The following is an 18143-nucleotide window of genomic DNA, read 5'->3' as shown; positions in this document are numbered from 1 at the left end:
TAAAAAATGACAAGGCCCGGGTTTTCTTGCGTGTCCGTCCCTTACGGATAAAAAAATGGCAGAAGGATGCTGTAGATGTCGACGTCCTGCTTGTGGTCTTAAAGTTAGACTTGTGTACAGCTTTACTGGATTTCTCATAGGATTTTCGGTTTTTGTTGTTTTCGGATTAAAATACAAAAATTGGAATGCTGCTTTGTGGGGTCTTATATCAGGTAAATATATATAACGCAAGAAGAAACAGTCAAAAACCAAGGAGTTGTATAAATCCTTGTTCTAATTATTGACCTTTCCCAAACATGACTTTTATAGCATGTTACTATACTCTGGCGAGATAAATTGTTTTGAAAGAGAATTGTAATAATGATCCAGTCATGTTCATAATTTACATTAGATGCGGATCCAGGATTTTGAAAAAGGGGGGTTGGGCCCCAAACTAGGCAACCTCCATGTTCTCAGTGGAACAGGTAAAAAGCAGAGACATATTATCAGATTATACATATAACATGTCTCTGTAGAAAACTAAGAAAAGTCTTCTTTTTTCAGTATCTAATGATCCTTCTTTAATTAAAGATATTTTGCAATCAAGAAGAGGAGGTGCCTCCCCCTAATTGAAACACCACAACTTTTACCATTGCCAACTCGTACTTTTACTATTCACTAATTAGATAAATCGTAAATTTAATGGTAATTTTGTATTTTTTTTTATAATTGATCTTGTTCGAGACATATTTAGTTTGCATACATGTATGATTAATGAAGACACACATCACTTCATCTTGAGCTAGAATGAGCTTGAAATCTGAGGTCCAAATTAAAGTGTTTCTTGATTGAATGATTTTTTTCATCGGGTGTGTTTTGAAGAAGTTTTCATTAAATAATCTCTGAAGTCTTCACCATCTTTTTGATACACACGAATTAAACAAAACCAAATGTAATGTAAATATATACATATAATATATATTAGATACTTTCCTGATCATAGGCAGATCCAGGGGGGGCCCCCCCTTTCGTGGAAAAAATTTGTTTGATTATATAGGGAATCACTGAAGCATGACTGGAGCGGGCGCCCCCCCCCCTTAGGTCAGTCAGCGGGCCCTCCCTTATGAAAAGTTCTGGATCCGCCACTGATGATAATAATAACAAAACTTTCAATGCATTTTCTTAATTTAAAATGTCAAACTTTAAAACAATATTTTTTTTCTTTTCAGTGAAAATAGAGATTGTCAGAGTAGACACCTTAGTTAATGAACAGACTCTGATATTCAAAGTGCTGCATTTTTTCCGAAATTTATGTTCAATAAACTCAAATTATTATAAACTCAATTAACCCCTAATTTAATCAGTTTTAGGTCCACAGTATAATGACACCTAATTGATAGTATATTTTATAATTATAATTTCAAATCAAAATTTAGATTTTCTGGTTGTTTTTTTTAATTTATTTTTATATCATTCAAAATAACTACTATGAATACAACTGAAACTTGGGTACAAGTTGGTAAAAGTATGAGTTAGTAAAAGTCGGGTACCGGTATTAGTTGGTTGAGTACGAGTTGGCAAAGGGAAGAGTGGACATGGATCACCCAAGATTAGCTACTGTCTTGACTGTAGTGACTTTTAACAGGGTTCATAGATTTATCCAAAACACAAAAAAAGAATGTGAAAAATTTTGTTTACATGCTGCATACTACAGAAACTACAATAACTTAATAAACCGTGCAAGTCAGGAGCCTGTAATTCAGTGCATGGTTGTCTGTTGCTGTATCATATTGTTTTTTTGTTCATTGTTTTGTACTTAAATAGGTCGTTATTTTTCTCGTTTGAATTGTTTTACATTTGTCAATTCAGGGCCTTTTATATCTTACTACGCAGTATGGGTTTTGTTCATTGTCGAAGGCCGCACAGTGACCTATATATATAGTTGATAACTTCTATGTCATATGGTCTCTGGTGGAGAGTTGTCTCATTGGCAATCATACCAAATCTTCTTATTTTTATATTTATAAGAACTGTTACTCTGTATTCATTATACACTTGTACATGTATTCTGATTGTTTACTCCATTGTTTAGACTTATCATTTATACAAAACACTGACTACCATTGTGTTGAAAATGTATTAATAACCAAAAATTAATGTTACATTTGAGACTAATTGTGTGAATGCAAGGTTGTGTTATGAACATGATGAACTGATTTTTTACAGACATAACAATAATATTTGAGTCTATGGTTACATTGCGTTATTGTTATGTCAATGCGTTTCGATGAATGCTGGGAATAGTAGCATATTGAAATAGAAGCTGAAAACCCTTATATTCTACATTAATTTAATAATACAATATTGCATGCATTGTATAGTTGATTTAGAATGGCAACTTCTGGAAATTCAGTAAATGTGCTTTTGGGTGCATGCATGTTTAAGGCTGATGCATGTTTGGGTGGAACCGCTCAAAGCAGCCATCACAAATATCAAACCATTGAACTATATTATATTCGCCTTTGGCATTACTACATTATAGTATTATCTTGAAGAACATTTAAACAATTAATTCTTATGATAATTGTAATATTGTTACGATTTTCAACACCAGCACCTTCATACATGTACAATTCAATTTAATATTCAAAGTTTTATTTAAAGTCGATATTTAGTGAAGGGCATGTTCTAGTGAGCTTACAATTATGAATAATTATTAACATGTACTTATTTATTTACCCTAGGACATATTATTATGTTTTCAATACCCAGGATTGTATAATATTTTTAAAGCTTATATTCTATAGTTAGAATATTTTTCACACTTCAGTAAAAAGTGGTTTTCATCTTCGACCTCACCCGATTTACAAACATTGCAAACTCATTCATTGGTGGGTATGCCTAAATTTCGCTCTTGGCAAGATTGTGTGCACTCAATCTTAGTTTATACAGAGATGACCTTTCTGATTTGTTCCTTAGAACATCAGCATAAGAACTACGCTGATTTGAATTATAGAATTTTTGATAAGATTTTAATTAGGATGAACCGTAAATTTTTGAAGATTGATCCTGCGTGCACTGATCAATCACTTGTTGTTTAAAACTTGATAGTGTTTAATAGAATATTTTCTCTTAGCTAGGCTTGAAAATCCTAGATTGTTTAAATGGAATAAAGTTTCTTTGTTTAGGGGTTATTTTTTTCAGTTGTCAGAAAAATTTGGATACAAGGTCACACAGTTTTAATGATCAAAAAATTTAATACAAGAAAAGGAGATTTTTTACCACAATGGTAGCCTGCCAAGTTCAGCCCTACATGCATCATTTAGTGCTTTGCAATGAACACCTAAAATTTCTTTTATGAACTTCATACGAAATTTTTCCAAAATGGAAATGTCTCCTCTGAATTATCAAAAAAACTAAAAAAATGGGTTTGAACAGACGTCCAAACGATCTAATTAAAAATTCTTTAATTGCACACATGCTTAACTTCACATCCGTATAATTTGAATAAATGATGTCTGGTTTAAGTTCTTCACATTTTTGAACAATTTTACAATAATCCATGCTTTTTATGCATTTTGTATGAAATGGATGTCTGTGACATATATTTAAAAAAAAAAAAAATTTTATTTAGACTTTTTTAGACGTTGCATGAAACGTTTCCATGAATTTTACTTTTTTCATTGGAGACTTCATCTGTTGATTTATAATGTGACTGTTTGTGTATATTTAAGAATATATACTAGTTAACAAAAGTAACGATACACAAGTTTGAACTCAAATTTATCAAAAAATATAATAAATAGGAAAAACTGCTTAATTATCAAATGAAAAACATTCATTTGCCAAGCAAATGCATATGATTAAAAGAATCTGACCAAATTGAAAAGTGAGAAAATACCGTGTTATTGAACTAATGGGTCAAATTTATTTTGCGGAAAATGATGACAAAAGTCGGCACTTACTTTCGAAGATGAGAATTAAGTATTCAAATATCTGCAAAGGCATTCAAAATTTAAGTAGACCATGTTTAAGTTTAAAGTTTTAAGTTCTAATATCGATTTTTGAATTTTTTAGGTGAAAATAATAATAATAAAAATTTCCAAAAAAAAATTCGCGTTTTTGCCTAAAATCAATGGTGTTGATAAGAAAATAACACTCTGTAAATATTAGACCAATTGGGCAATTACTTACCTTGGTACAGTGTATCCAATTTTATTATATATGGAAAATACATTGCCTTGTATCGTTTCTTTTGTTGACTAGTATATAGCTATGGTATACATGCATACTTGCAAATTATAAAAATACAAATTGTTTCGTCTCTAAGAAATCCTGTAAGATTTCATCTGCTTTTTTTGCAAAATGGATGCAAATTGGGTACTCGGTGCAATTAGACTTTAACTTTATGCACACAAATCATGTAGAAAGGCATCATTATTAACAATTAAATGTTTTCAAAAGAATATTGGTGGTAATTTATCATAACTAAACAATTTAACTATTTATCACACCTTAATTTATCATGTTGATACTTCATTTGTACTTTTAAATTTAAATTTTTGTCCACTTTTATGGCACTTTTATAGGTTGCACTTCTGTAAATATAGACATGATAGACAATGGAATTTCCCATAGGAATTCTTTTTACGACTAAAACTGTGCCACTTTTACTATGAACTTTTGTAAAAAAATTATATCCTCAGAATGGGAAGGTCATTTATGCACTTCTATTTTTTTCACCGGTCAAATCATATGCTACATATTTTCAACATTTATATGCCTCCAACTTTTTAAAAGTTTAAACTAATACATGTATTTAAATTCTGTACTACCCCTCCCTTCACTCTGGGTCTTTTTCAGAATTCGATTTGGCTGCTATCCTTGTGTATTTATTCCGGTAAATGTACCAAGTTGTGTTTCTATGAGCTTAATGAGATGAAACATAGAGATCATATCTGGGAACCAGTAGTTAACAAATCAAAATATCTTTAATTTTAGAAAAACAAAGGATATGGGGTATCTATCCATGACACAAAATCAGTACATGCACAGCAAAAAACACACAATAAGCAAAGGAACAGCGCTTTTATTGCTTTTCTTCATCTCAAAGTCACAGTGAGGCCTTCAACATGGAACAAAAAAACTCTCACCTCAATGCAAGTTTAAGACGGTCCCTAAGCACCGGCTTGAGCAGAATTCTTTGCAAAAATAATAAGTTTGGATAGACTTTGTAAGATGTAACACCACCTAATCGGGGCCTGGTCAAAAAAGAACATTAAATAATAAAAAATGAATATTAAATATCTCCCCAAAAGAGGCTTGGTTTGGGAAACAGCTGTATTTACAAAGTGCAACCTATAGTGAAATGTAAATAGAATAACAAAAAATCTAGGAGAGGGCTCTGAGATTTATATACAAAGGTCATCCTTCAGACTATGATACATTGCTTTGTGTAGGTTGCATAAAAAGATGGTGTTGGAGGCTTTTAAAATCATAAAAGGCTTAGCTCCTCCCAAGTCTGAAGAATTTTGTTACTATAAAATCAAACTAAAAGTATAATTACATTGTAGAAATGTTAATTTAGGCATAATTGAATAATGCCTTGTCTTTGCCTGTGTTTTAGCTTACATGCTTAAAAAATAGGGTAGGTATATGTAGTCAAATATTTTTGTTTTTTAAAGTGTTTGACTGGTCTACACAGAGGAAAGAGCCATACTTAATAGTACTTGTTCAAAAATGACAAAAAGATGATCATTAAAGTGTTTAAAAATTAAAGAAACACAAGCATTTTTTTATTAGGCTTTTCTGAAAATTCCATCAATGAGCAAAACTACATTTGGAGATCTTTTCAATATGCTGCACCTTTATTATGGATATGGAACTCACTGTCCAAAAACTTCAGAAAGAAAGCAAATTATAATCATTATAACTAATTTAGAAATATGATCTTAGATAAAATTGAAATGCCTGCAAATGTGCCTGCTGTAAATGAAAAATGTATGTTATTTGTATAAAGCTTTATATTTCAGTGGGTAGAAGACCTGTATGTTTCATGACCTCATTTTCATGGTTAAGCCACTGCTTGCCAAAAAAATAAGTATTTTAATTTTGTCATGTAAATTTCTCACATATTATGAGTAATTTAATAACTATATTTGGTATATGTGTATCCAATAGGGGCACAGTTGGTACTCTTGTCTTGGCTCCCTAAATGTTACGGGGTCATGATTTTATTTGTAAAATCATTAGAAAAACAATTAAACTATGACGGTCACTAATCTCAGGAACTAGTTGTTGCAGTTCACAAAGATCCAACACATTCAAGTTATATAATTTAATTCCAAGCCAAAGTACTAATATAAACTATACAAAGGACAATGTCAGCATAACACTATGACTCCTACTGTATCTACCGAATGTTCTTACTCAAAGTATTCTTACTTCTGATCGTACTGATTTTACAAAGTTTACAATAAGTATTTATACTAAATATCGGAAATAGACAATACCCAATTAACATGACAATACTCAAATTAAAATGACATTTCATAACTTTAAGCTATAAGTGACAGCAATCACATTAATTAATATAAAAGATAATTATAATTTATAATACTCATATAATCTTATTCTTTCATTTTCCTATACAATAATTTTCACACCTTTAGTATGAATTAATGTCTTTCATATTAATTTCTGTTACTCAATAAATAAATCTGTCACAAACATTTGAAAATCATATGTCACTAATTAAGATTAACACATTATTTGTCTATACATGTAAATATTTAAATTTGTAAATAATATCTTTTCCAAAAGTCCAATTTCTAAATAAAATGATAAAATTAAAATTAAGTCCAAAACAAGCCTGGTGACATATGGGTTCCTTGCAAGGTCTACATGTCCATCAGACTGGGTTCCCCTGACCTTGACCTCATTTCATAGATCGATGATCAAGGTTAAGTTTTCAGGTCAAGTCCATATCTCAGATACTGTAACTATATTTGGTATATGAAATGATTGTATTTCTGTTCATATCACACTGGCAGGTTTTATCTGACCTTGACCTCATTTTAATGGTACAAATGCTGGACAATATTTTGCTTTAGTGGTTTGGTCTTTTTCTCAGATATTATACATGTTTGTAAAAGGGTCACTATATTTTGTGTATGGAATGATTGAAGGCGTACATGTCTGTCTGGCAGGTTTCATATGACCTTGACCTAATTTTCATGATTCATTAGTTAATGGCAAGTTTTCATGATTCATCAGTCAATGGCAAGTTTTCATGGGTTCTGTTTCTCAGATACTATAAGCAATAGGCTGACTTTATTTGGTATTTAATATGATTGTAAGGTGTAAGGTGTACATGTCTCTTTGGCAGGGTTCATCTGACCGTGACCTCATTTACATTGATGATGTTAAGTTTAAATTATACTTGTGCAATGTTGTAGTGAAATCTTCATATTACAGACTTTCAATATAAATTCAATAATGATAAGTCATGTAAGTTAAGTAGGCGAGACATGTCAACATGTGCACTCTTGATCAAATTTATTATCCCTATTTTGAGTTTTTAATCAACATGATCAAATGTTTTTCAAATATAGAAATTCTACAAACGTTTCAAGCAAACTGAATCATCTGTGTTTTGTCTGTGCATCTGTCATTATTTATTTCTTCTCTAGGATTAAAATCCCATGGAGCTCAATTACTAAACTTGGCTTGTATATCCACCACTACAAGAAGATGTGTGATTAAAAAAAATAAGAAAACAGTACATTGAAAATCTTAGTCAAATACTTCTTTTAACTTAGCCACATATGTCATTTCCTGTGCATATGCACAAAAAAATGTTTCTGCTCTTTAACTTTAAAAGTGGTGAAACTTGGCACGGCTTTTCACTGGTACTTTTAATTAAGGTCAAGGAACTGTAGATTGGCTAAGTCACATGTACAGATTTTGGTAAATATATATAAAAATAAGAAGATGTGGTATGATTGCCAATGAGACAACTCTCCACAAGAGACCAAATGACATTGAAATTAACAACTAAAAATCACTATTCAGTCTTCAACAATGAGCAAAACCCATACTGCATAGTCAGCTATAAAAAGCCCAGAAATGACATATGTAAAACAATTCAAACGAGAAAACTAAAGGCCTGAGTTAAGTACAAAATAATGAACGAAAAACAAATATGAAAGAAAGAAAACTGTTCATTGAAATCATGGTCCAAACTGTACAGAAAGTTTTTCGCTCTCCAATATTAGAAAACCCTTGGAGTGTAGGGAATGAAACATGAGAATTATTATTTGCCACTAGTAGAAATATGGTAGAGAAGTGAAAAGTGCTCAAGTAAAATTTCTGTGGTCTTTAAGTATAAGCTATTTTCTTTAAATAAAAAACCTTGATGACCTCAAAAAGTGCATCGACTTTTAACGTATTTACATGAAGCAAGGCCCTCTGTGATGGTTCCCAATAAGATCTTCTCGTTTCTCTAACAAGAAATTGTTTCATTTGTCAAAGATTGCTCATTTTTCTTTTTCAAATATATATACAAAATAACAACTTGAAAAGCTACATCATGTTAATTCAGATATGTATTAAAGGTGAAAAAATAGGGATAAAAAGATTTATAATAGAGTTAGACCATGGCTTTCTCTTATATAATTGCTTCAACTTGGAGAGTTTCTGATATACTATAACCCTTGCTGCCCATCAGAGCCTTTATACGAATCTATGTGGGAGCCTGTTGCACCCATCATCCCCATACTTTTATTCAAAGTTTGGTAGCAATGAGCCTTTTACGAGAATTTTTATTAAAAAATATTGAGGTTTTGCCTACTTTCCGTATTTTGTATGAATGCTTGTGAACATGTCTAATTGCAGATGGTGTCATGAGCATCAAAAGGGTATCGATCAGTTACAAACATGTTAGTAATAAATGAGACTTTTTTCCTTGCAATTTTCTATTTTAGCATGTTAAGTGATGATCTTCATGGTTGATTCTTTCATTGAATATAACTCTGAAGTCAGTCTCATGAGTATAATATAGTCTAAGCTTATGTTGAGGATGGATGACATAATGACAGAGCTGCTGATCATGATAAACCCACAATAATGGCAATAACTCACACTAACCCTTGGCCCCTGGTATGCTAAAAAGTTATGTTTTTTTTTTACTGTCATTTAGTTCCAATAAAAGTCTGTGGCCTTTTAATTTTGACAAATATCTTCATCATGATCATTCCAGAGTTATTAGACTTTTAAATCCTCAAAACTAGGAAGTTTTCGTGTGTCTGACAATCATTCTAGTGTGTACATGTACATTGAATCATGAAAGATTTAATCACTGTTTTGTTCATTCAAAAAAATGTACTAAATCCACATTCAGTATCCATTATTTCACTGATTTGTGGTAAATCATGCACTCATGGCACAGCAGTTTCTTGTATTATTCATCTATGTTTTTAAAGCTATTTTTTTCTTTGTTTCAGGTTTGGCTGCATTAGGAACATTTTTTCTCCATTTATGGTATGTTAAGAAGAAAAGTCAGAACCGCATGCCAAATCTAAAGTTATTGATGTTGACTGGTTGTTTAATACAGTTAGCTGGAGTAGTAGGATTTGCTGTTTATTTGGCACTGGCTGTTACACAAAGTCAAGGTAATCTTTTGCCTTTATCATGTTTTGTCTCGCGTTGAGGGAGTCAAAAAGTGAGACTTAGGTATGCTGTTTCCAGCGGTTGTGTCAACAATTTCTGATTAGGTCAGTTTATGGGGAACCACTAACAGTAAATCTATGATATTTGGTATTCAGTTGTATAAGCATTCAATTTGCCACATCTCATTTCCATGAAGATTAGTTGGCCCACGCCTCTTCAGCCATGGTTTATAGACTTTGAAACTTTTGCATATTTTACACGCTAAAGTTTGTGGTTAGGTTGGTTTTCGGGGGAACTACTTATGATAAGTCAATGATATTTGGTATACATGCAGTTGTTTTAGCTTTTACATATCTTATATCTCAGAAATAATTTTGGTCTGTTCCTTTGGTCAAGGTTCATTTAATTTGAGTATTGCATAACTAACATGTGAAAGTTTTGCTATTTTAATTTTCAACATTTGCATTTTACTATCAAAATAAACTGAGGAGACATATCTCTGTGTGAAAAGTTTATTCAATTTTTCTGATTGATTGATGTTGCTTTAGGCTCATATCCCCTGTCAAGGTTATTAATCAATAAAAAGCGGAGATAAAATTAACTCCATTGTTTTTAATGTTAATATATGCTAGTATTTTAACCAAACATTTTTTTTTTTTTTTCAGTAGTCAGGCTTTGTTTATAAAAAAACAGACAAAATGTCCTTTATCATGTTTATGCTCCGTGTTGAAGGCCGTACCTTGACCTATAATGGTTTACTTTTATAAATTGTTACTTGGATGGAGAGTTGTCTCATTGGCACTCATACCACATCTTCCTATATCTATAATGATATTAAAACAAGCGTTTAATTTGAAATGACTTATGATAAAAGAAGATTTAATGCTAAGACGAATCGATAAAAAATGAAATAATTTATATTAGTATCACAATTAGATTTTGGAATATATCCAATATTTAAAACTGAACTAATTCTATGGATTTGGAGTACTCAAATATAAATCAAACATATTGTTTCATATAGAAATAAGAAGATGTGGTATAATTGTCAATGAGACAACTCTCCACCAGAGACCAAATGACATAGAATACATATACAAAGTCAGCAAACGTTAGTTTTCTCGTTTGAATTGTTTTACATTTGTCATTTAGGGGCCTTTTATAGCTGACTATTCAGTATGAGTTTTCTCATTGTTGAAGGCCATACGGTGACCTATAGTTGTTAATTTCTGTGTCATTTGGTCTCTTGTGGAGAGTTGTCTCGTTGGCAATTATACCACATCTTCTTTTTTTTATATATACAAAGTCAATGCTATAGCTGTACTACCGCCAAATCATAGTACGAAAGAAAAAAAAATCCATTGAATTTGACAGTTGTAGGAAATTAACCCTGCATTTCATTGCAGAAAAAAATTTCTGAGTCAAAAACATTTACCTTTGGTGATTCAAAGCACCATTCTTTTTTTATTTGGTGTTTCTTTAAAATATTCTGGAAACTTGAGATGACATGGTTACTAAAGCTTGTAAACAGGTAAAAAAAGAGGTGCCAATTTTATTAGTTAACTTCCAGTGATGGTTTTTTATTTTATATGCAATGAAATATTATGTGAAATTTTGACTATTGTACTAGACAGGATAAAACATTACTCATGCTTAGTATTTCTTTATTTGAAACAAAGATGAATTCTGAACATTTTTTTGAAATTATGCCAATTTAACAAGACTAATAGGGAAAAAACAATGTGGTATTACTCCTATAATTATTTTAAATGACCATTTCAGTATTAGCCCTGGTATATATTAGAGGTTAGTTGTGTTAGACCAGAGACTTGAAGAGTTGAGTGAAAATACAGCTGATGGAAAATCTACAAATATATACCAGGGCCAATACAGAAACAGCTAGTTATATATATAAATAAACAAACAAGGAAAACAATAACATGAAGCTTATATTTATATGGTCACACTAAACAAGTTGATTCAGTGAGTCGAGTTGACTGCAAAAGGTCCTATTCATGCATGGGTTAAAAATTTAAAGGTCATGAAAAAGGATCAATCAAAAGTATTCATGTGTTTAGTCATTTTTATATGACCGCAAACAAATTTTGCGGTCGTATATTAGTATCACATCGTCGTCGTCATCCGAAGACACTTGGTTTCTGGACAATAACTTTAGTAGTAGTAAATAGAAATCTATGAAATTTAAACACAAGGTTTATAACCACAAAAGGAAGGTTGGGATTGATTTTGGGGATTACGGTCCTAACAGTTAAGGAATTAGGGGCAAAAAAAGAGGCCCAAATAAGCATTTTTCTAGTTTTCAGACAATAACTTGTGGAATGGTGTATGGATCTCTCTGAAATTGTACAAGTTACCATTCCGCAAAGGGATGGTTAGAATTGGCTTTGGGAGGTAATGGCTCAAACCGTTTAGGAATTAGGGGCAAAAAAGGGGGAAAAACAAGGGTTTCCTTGTTAATGGACAATCACTTTTAAGTACAATGTTCAATTTGGATTACCTCCCTTACACTGCTTTAAAATTATGTATAAAGAAATTTTGTATTGTCTTGAGGTGATAAGCTGTCAATTTATTTTTAGAAGTTACCGGTACTAATAAAAATGCTGATTAAAGATATATTATTTTTAGACATGATTATGTATGTCATTTTCTATTTTAATTAAGACTTTTATGATGTATTTAAATGGGTAATTATGGTTGCAAACTCCATTGGAAATTTGAATTGAGATAATGACCATATCTTGAGGGAAAGATTTTTTTTTTGGAAAAAGGGGAGGGGGGGGGGGGGAGGTGAAAAAAAATTATGGGTTAAAAAGAAATTGTGGGGGGGGGAACAATTTTTTTTTCTCATTACAGATTTCAGAAATTAAAAAGAAAATTTCTTCAAATATTTTTTTTTTGTAAAAAAAACGGGTGGGGTGAAAAAAAAATTTTGCCAAAAAAAAAAGGGGGGGTGAAATTTTTTTTTTTGGGGGGGGGGGGTCAATTCGCAACAGCATAGTGTATTGCACAAAAGCAAAAAATTGAATATAAATTCAAATCATATAACCAATTCTAAGTTCTTTGACTTCAGTTATTCTGTGTCAGAAACCTATTATGTGTCAAACATTTAATTTCAATCCAAATTCAGACCTGTATCAAGCACGAATATTGTGTCCATTTTTCCCCAACTGTTCAGGGTTGGACCTCTGCGGTCGTATCCAGCTGCGCTCGGTGAAGCAATTTATTATAAGTTATACTTAAATGACTGTCTTTGAAACATTATATATCAAGATATCTGTTACATTTGTGTTAGTACTTTGAATTGTCTATTATTCTCTCAGGATATACTAGTGTAAGCATGCTTTCCTAAATATTAAAATTATAATGATTTGATCAAAGCCAATGACTGTTATGATGTTCTAGATTTTATCTTTTGCTTGTTATTGCTACTCTTTTGAAGCTGTAATATCGATAAAGATAGCATAAAGGAAAGTGTTTGGAACAAGAAGACCAAGATTTTGAAATCTGGTTTGAATAAATCTGATGCTTTCTTATAGGTCTTGGAGTACCCCTGAAATATTTAAAATAACAATTAATTAATTATACCGAACAGTTGAAAATCTTTTCTTTTCACAATAGAATGTTCATTAGGTTGATGAGAAGCCAAATCTGGTTCCGTCTAGCATCAAATTATATATGTTTTACCCCGATTCCAAAAATGTAAAGTTTCTATTTACATTTTTTGTACTTTTGCCTGACATAAGGGTGACAATTTACCACTTCTGGTTTGGTAAATGTCATTACCAGTTTCATATGTAAGCTTTCTTCACACTGATTCCAAAACTATTGGTTTTTCTGATCTTTTCTTTAAATCAAGGGAGATAATTTGCTTCTTCTGGTTTACAAAATATCACTTCCAGTCTCATATGATAGGTTACTGTATACAGATTTCTAAAATATTTGGTTTCTCTGTACTAAAATATTTCTAAATATATGTGAAATATGCGCAAGAACAGCTATTTCTGGTGACAATAAAAAATGATTATTGTTACTTTCCAGACTAATTGCTGAATTGTATTTCCGGACAGAGACCCAATTTCATATGGAGATAATAATTTTTGTCGAGCCTGCGACTTTTGTCGCAGAAAGCTCGACATAGGGATAGTGATCCCGCAAGGCGGCGGCGGTGGCGTTAGCTTACTTCTTAAAAGCTTTATATTTTAGAAGGTGGAAGATCTGGATGCTTCATACTTTGTATATATATGCCTCATGTTAAGAAGTTTCCGTCAGTCACATGTCCAATGTCCTTGACCTCATTTTCATGGTTCAGTGACTACTTGAAAAAAAAATTAAGATTTTTTGTAATGTTAAATTCTCTCTTATTATAAGTAATAGGATAACTATATTTGGTATGTATGTACCTTGCAAGGTCCTCATGCCCGTCAGACAGTTTTCACTTGACCTCGACCTCATTTCATGGATCAGTGAACAAGGTTAAGTTTTGGTGGTCAAGTCCATATCTCAGATACTATAAGCAATAGGTCTAGTATATTCGGTGTATGGAAGGATTGTAAGATGTACATATCCAACTGGCAGGTGTCATCTGACCTTGACCTCATTTTCATGGTTCAGTGGTTATAGTTAAGATTTTGTGTTTTGGTCTGTTTTTCTTATACTGTATGCAATAGGTCTACTATATTTGGTGTATGGAATGATTGTAAGGTGTACATGTCTAGCTGGCAGGTGTCATCTGACCTTGACCTCATTTTCATGGTTCAGTGGTCAAAGTTAAGTTTTTGAGTTTTGGTCTTTTTTTCTAATACTATATGCAATAGTTCAACTATATTTGGTGTATGGAAATATTTTATGATCTATATGTCAGTCACGCAGGTTTTATTTGACCTTGACCTCATTTTCAAGGTTTCAGCGTTGGATGAAAACCGCAATTTTTATACGTGTGCATGCAAACAAATTTCTTGGTAGAGGGGTCTAAATATATATATATATCATAGGTTTGAACGTGGTTTTCAATTTAGACTTGTATATATATATATATATATACAAAATGTACAAGCATAATTTAAAACAATTAATATATATTGTGCTGTATTTATACCCCTCTACCAAGAAATTTGATTTGCATGCACACGTATAAAAATTGCGGTTTTTATCCAATGCAATCATAGGTTTGATTGTTGTTTTCAATTAAGACTTGTTTATATTTTTTTTGTTTGGGCTTGTATTATATTTGCCTTCGGGTTAATATGATCCGTTCATCCTGTTTTCGACTCTTCAAAATTCAAGAGTCTATCCTAAATTGAGGTAAATTATATGGCCTTCCAAATACCGTTTCGATTCCTAACATCACTGAAGAGACATTAATTGTCGAAATCCGGATATGGTGTACTAATTTTCTCACCTTTTGATTGCGGTATACCATCTTTTCTGCAAGTTTATTGTTTTCTGTTTGGTATTAAATTAATAGTTAAGATCCATTTTGTTACATCTGGTGATCCGTTTATTTGGCAATCGCCAATGGCAGTCAGCAGGGTTTAAGAACATGCGTTGTTCGACCTGCTAGTCAAATGGGTTTTGTTAAAATAAACTTTTTCACTTTTTTTGGTCTTTTGGAAAATGTTGTTTGTGCTGTATTTAGACCCCTCTACTAAGAAATTTGTTTTGCATGCACACGTATAAAGATTGCGGTTTTTATCCAACGCAATCAAAGGTTTGAACGTTGTTTTCAATTTAGACTTATTTATATTTTTTTCGTTTGGGCTTGAATTATATTTGCCTTCGGGTTAATATTATCTGTTCATCCTGTTTTCGATTTTTAAAATTCAAGAGTCTATCCTGAATTGAGGTAAATTATGCCTTCCAAATACTGTTTTGATTCCTAACATCACTGAAGAGACATTAATTGTCGAAATCCGGATATGGTGTACTAATTTTTGCACCTTTTGATTGCGGTATACCATCTTTTCCGCAAGTTTATTGTTTTTGTGTTTGGTATTAAATTAATAGTTAAGATCCATTTTGTTACATCTGGTGATCTGTTTATTTGGCAATCGCCAATGGCAGTCAGCAGGGTTTAAGAACATCTGTTGTTTGACCTGCTAATCAAATGCGTTTTGTTAAAATTTACCCATTAATTTTTTTAGTCATTTGGAAAATGTTGTTAGTGCTGTATTAGACCCCTCTAACAAAAAATTTGTTTTGCATGCACACATATAAAAATTACGGTTTTTATCCAATGCAATCATAGGTATGAACGTTGTTTTCAATTTAGACTTATTTATATTTTTTCGTTTGGGCTTGTATTATATTTGCCTTCGGGTTTATATGATCCGTTCATCCTATTTCGACTCTTCAAAATTCAAGAGTCTATCCTAAATTGAGGTAAGTTATATGGCATTCCAAATACCGTTTCGAATGACTTTAAATTTATAATATTTTAACAAAAATATCAAACTGCAAGATTCAAAAAGAGGGTAATGCATAAAACCTAGAGAGAGAAAAAAATTCTGGACCATATCAATATATCTTATACTTTCAGAGGTTCTTATAAATGTTGATTGCCTGGGTGTAATTGGTAAATCACAAGGTGTTGTCTTCTTTTTTTTGTCCTTTATGGATATTCTGTGTCTTGTAAAGAAATTTTGTTTCACGTCATTAGAATCCAGCTTATTTTTAAGGTCTCACTAGAAGCATGACTATTTTTTACGGCTCTCAAGTTTTTCAATTGGTCAAAGTTTAAACTCTTGTTGTCTGCAGCAGGACAAACCAATTAAAAAAACAAATATGCAAATTAAAAGAGATGTGGCTATGAGACGCCAAGCAGGACCTACATTACCAAAAGACATATAGAGTGCAACATACAGGTTTTGACAGTAAACACAAGTGTCTTTATACATACAATATGTCAAAACCTATATCGTCCCTAGTCTATAAACTTCGTGAATAGATCGATTAAACAATAATAATCATAGCATTAAAAGGAAGAAAAAAGGCACTTTCTTGAAATATAGTTTTATCATGATTATTGTTATATTACTGAGCAAAGTGTAATATGTTGAAAGAAAAAAATAAATGTTTGATTAATCTATGTGTTTACCCCGGTATTTTTGTGTATTTTCAGGTCTAACTATTCAGGGACAAGGATATTACTTAACAACAGTGTGGTGTTTCATGACTTGGAAATGGGGATTTTCTTTTTTTTTCTTTTCAAGGATGTATCGAAGACAGACTTTAAATTCTTATGAAGAAATCAATGGGGTTTGAGTCTTACGCATATATTGTACTATCAGGAATCGTTTGTTAAAGCTATAGTCGGTTGTAACAGGGACATTATGTATTGACAGTATAAAAGTCCCAGGTTGTAAGAGCTAAAGTTGGTTGTTAGAGCCTCTTAAGCTCATGTTTATTGTTGTTTGTACATATGTGCCAATTCTAAATAAAATTTATTTATTTTCTTATTTACTTACGTATTGTTTTAATAAGGAAAACTAGGCACTAGCACAATTACATGTACCAGCAAAAAATAACTAGAGGCACTGTGAGCAAAGCTCACAAAATGATACCCCTGCTCCTTGCAAATTTCATGCTTTTGGTAAGGGAAACCCAAATTTTTTTTTTTTCATCTGACCTTGACCTCATTTGTATTTGTCAACGTCAATCTTTTGTAATTTAGTCTGTTTTTAAGGGATTAGGGGACCACCATTTAACTTCAAGGGGGGGGGGGGGGGGTTATGGTTTTTTCCTAAACAAATATTCTGATCCCCAATTTGATGAAAAAAAATATTGTGGTCAAGCAGATGACAAAAAAAAATCTGAATCCAGATTTTCCCCATACCTTATAGTGTTAAATTTTCAAAAAAATAATTTGATTGATAGCGTTGAAATTTTTTTTTAAAAATGTTCACGGCGCGGAAATAAATTTCTGACTCGGACAAAAAACATTACCCCACCCCCTTTTGAAGTTAAATGGTTGCTCCCTTATTACCATTGGCAGACACATATATGTGTATATATGTCTCTGCCTCAGTCAAGGATTTTTTTGCCTAAATTTCAAAAATACTACCACTTGTAAAGATTATGTGCAATATCTTTACGATATTTGTATTATTGTCACTAGATATATCATAAGATTTGACATTACTGGATTAGGTTTAACACCACTAATTCGAGCCAAGATAGAACATAAATGTAGAAGGAATCCATGTAGAAGCGTCAAGCAGCGACGAGAAAAATAATTCAGTGACAAGAAAAAATTAATTTAGCGACAAGAAACTAAATTTAGCATCAAGATATTTAAATAATGATTACTTGAAATAAATAGATATAGAAACTTAAAGAGTGTGTGGCTTTATTTTAAACATACTTGGATTTTCATTATTTCATGATACTGAGAGAAGAACATAAATATTTGTTCAATTAATCTAAAAATCGTTTTTTTAATCAGATTTCCGAAGAAAAAATTGATTTGGGGATGTACG

The 18143-nt window shown here is 31.7% G+C and overlaps 1 long non-coding RNA gene across 1 annotated transcript; it reads left to right on the top strand.

Moving 5' to 3' along the window:
- The first annotated feature begins 41 nt into the window (after positions 1 to 41).
- Positions 42 to 17123, top strand: LOC127727941 (uncharacterized). The gene is made up of 3 exons (XR_007993920.1): positions 42 to 212; positions 9483 to 9650; positions 16787 to 17123. It is a non-coding gene; the product is annotated as an uncharacterized LOC127727941 (long non-coding RNA).
- The last annotated feature ends 1020 nt before the right edge of the window (positions 17124 to 18143 follow it).

This window comes from Mytilus californianus, unplaced genomic scaffold, assembly GCF_021869535.1.
Source record: "Mytilus californianus isolate M0D057914Y unplaced genomic scaffold, xbMytCali1.0.p SCAF_2, whole genome shotgun sequence".
NCBI classification, from domain to species: domain Eukaryota; kingdom Metazoa; phylum Mollusca; class Bivalvia; order Mytilida; family Mytilidae; genus Mytilus; species Mytilus californianus.
This window is presented reverse-complemented; position numbering and strand designations above follow the sequence as displayed.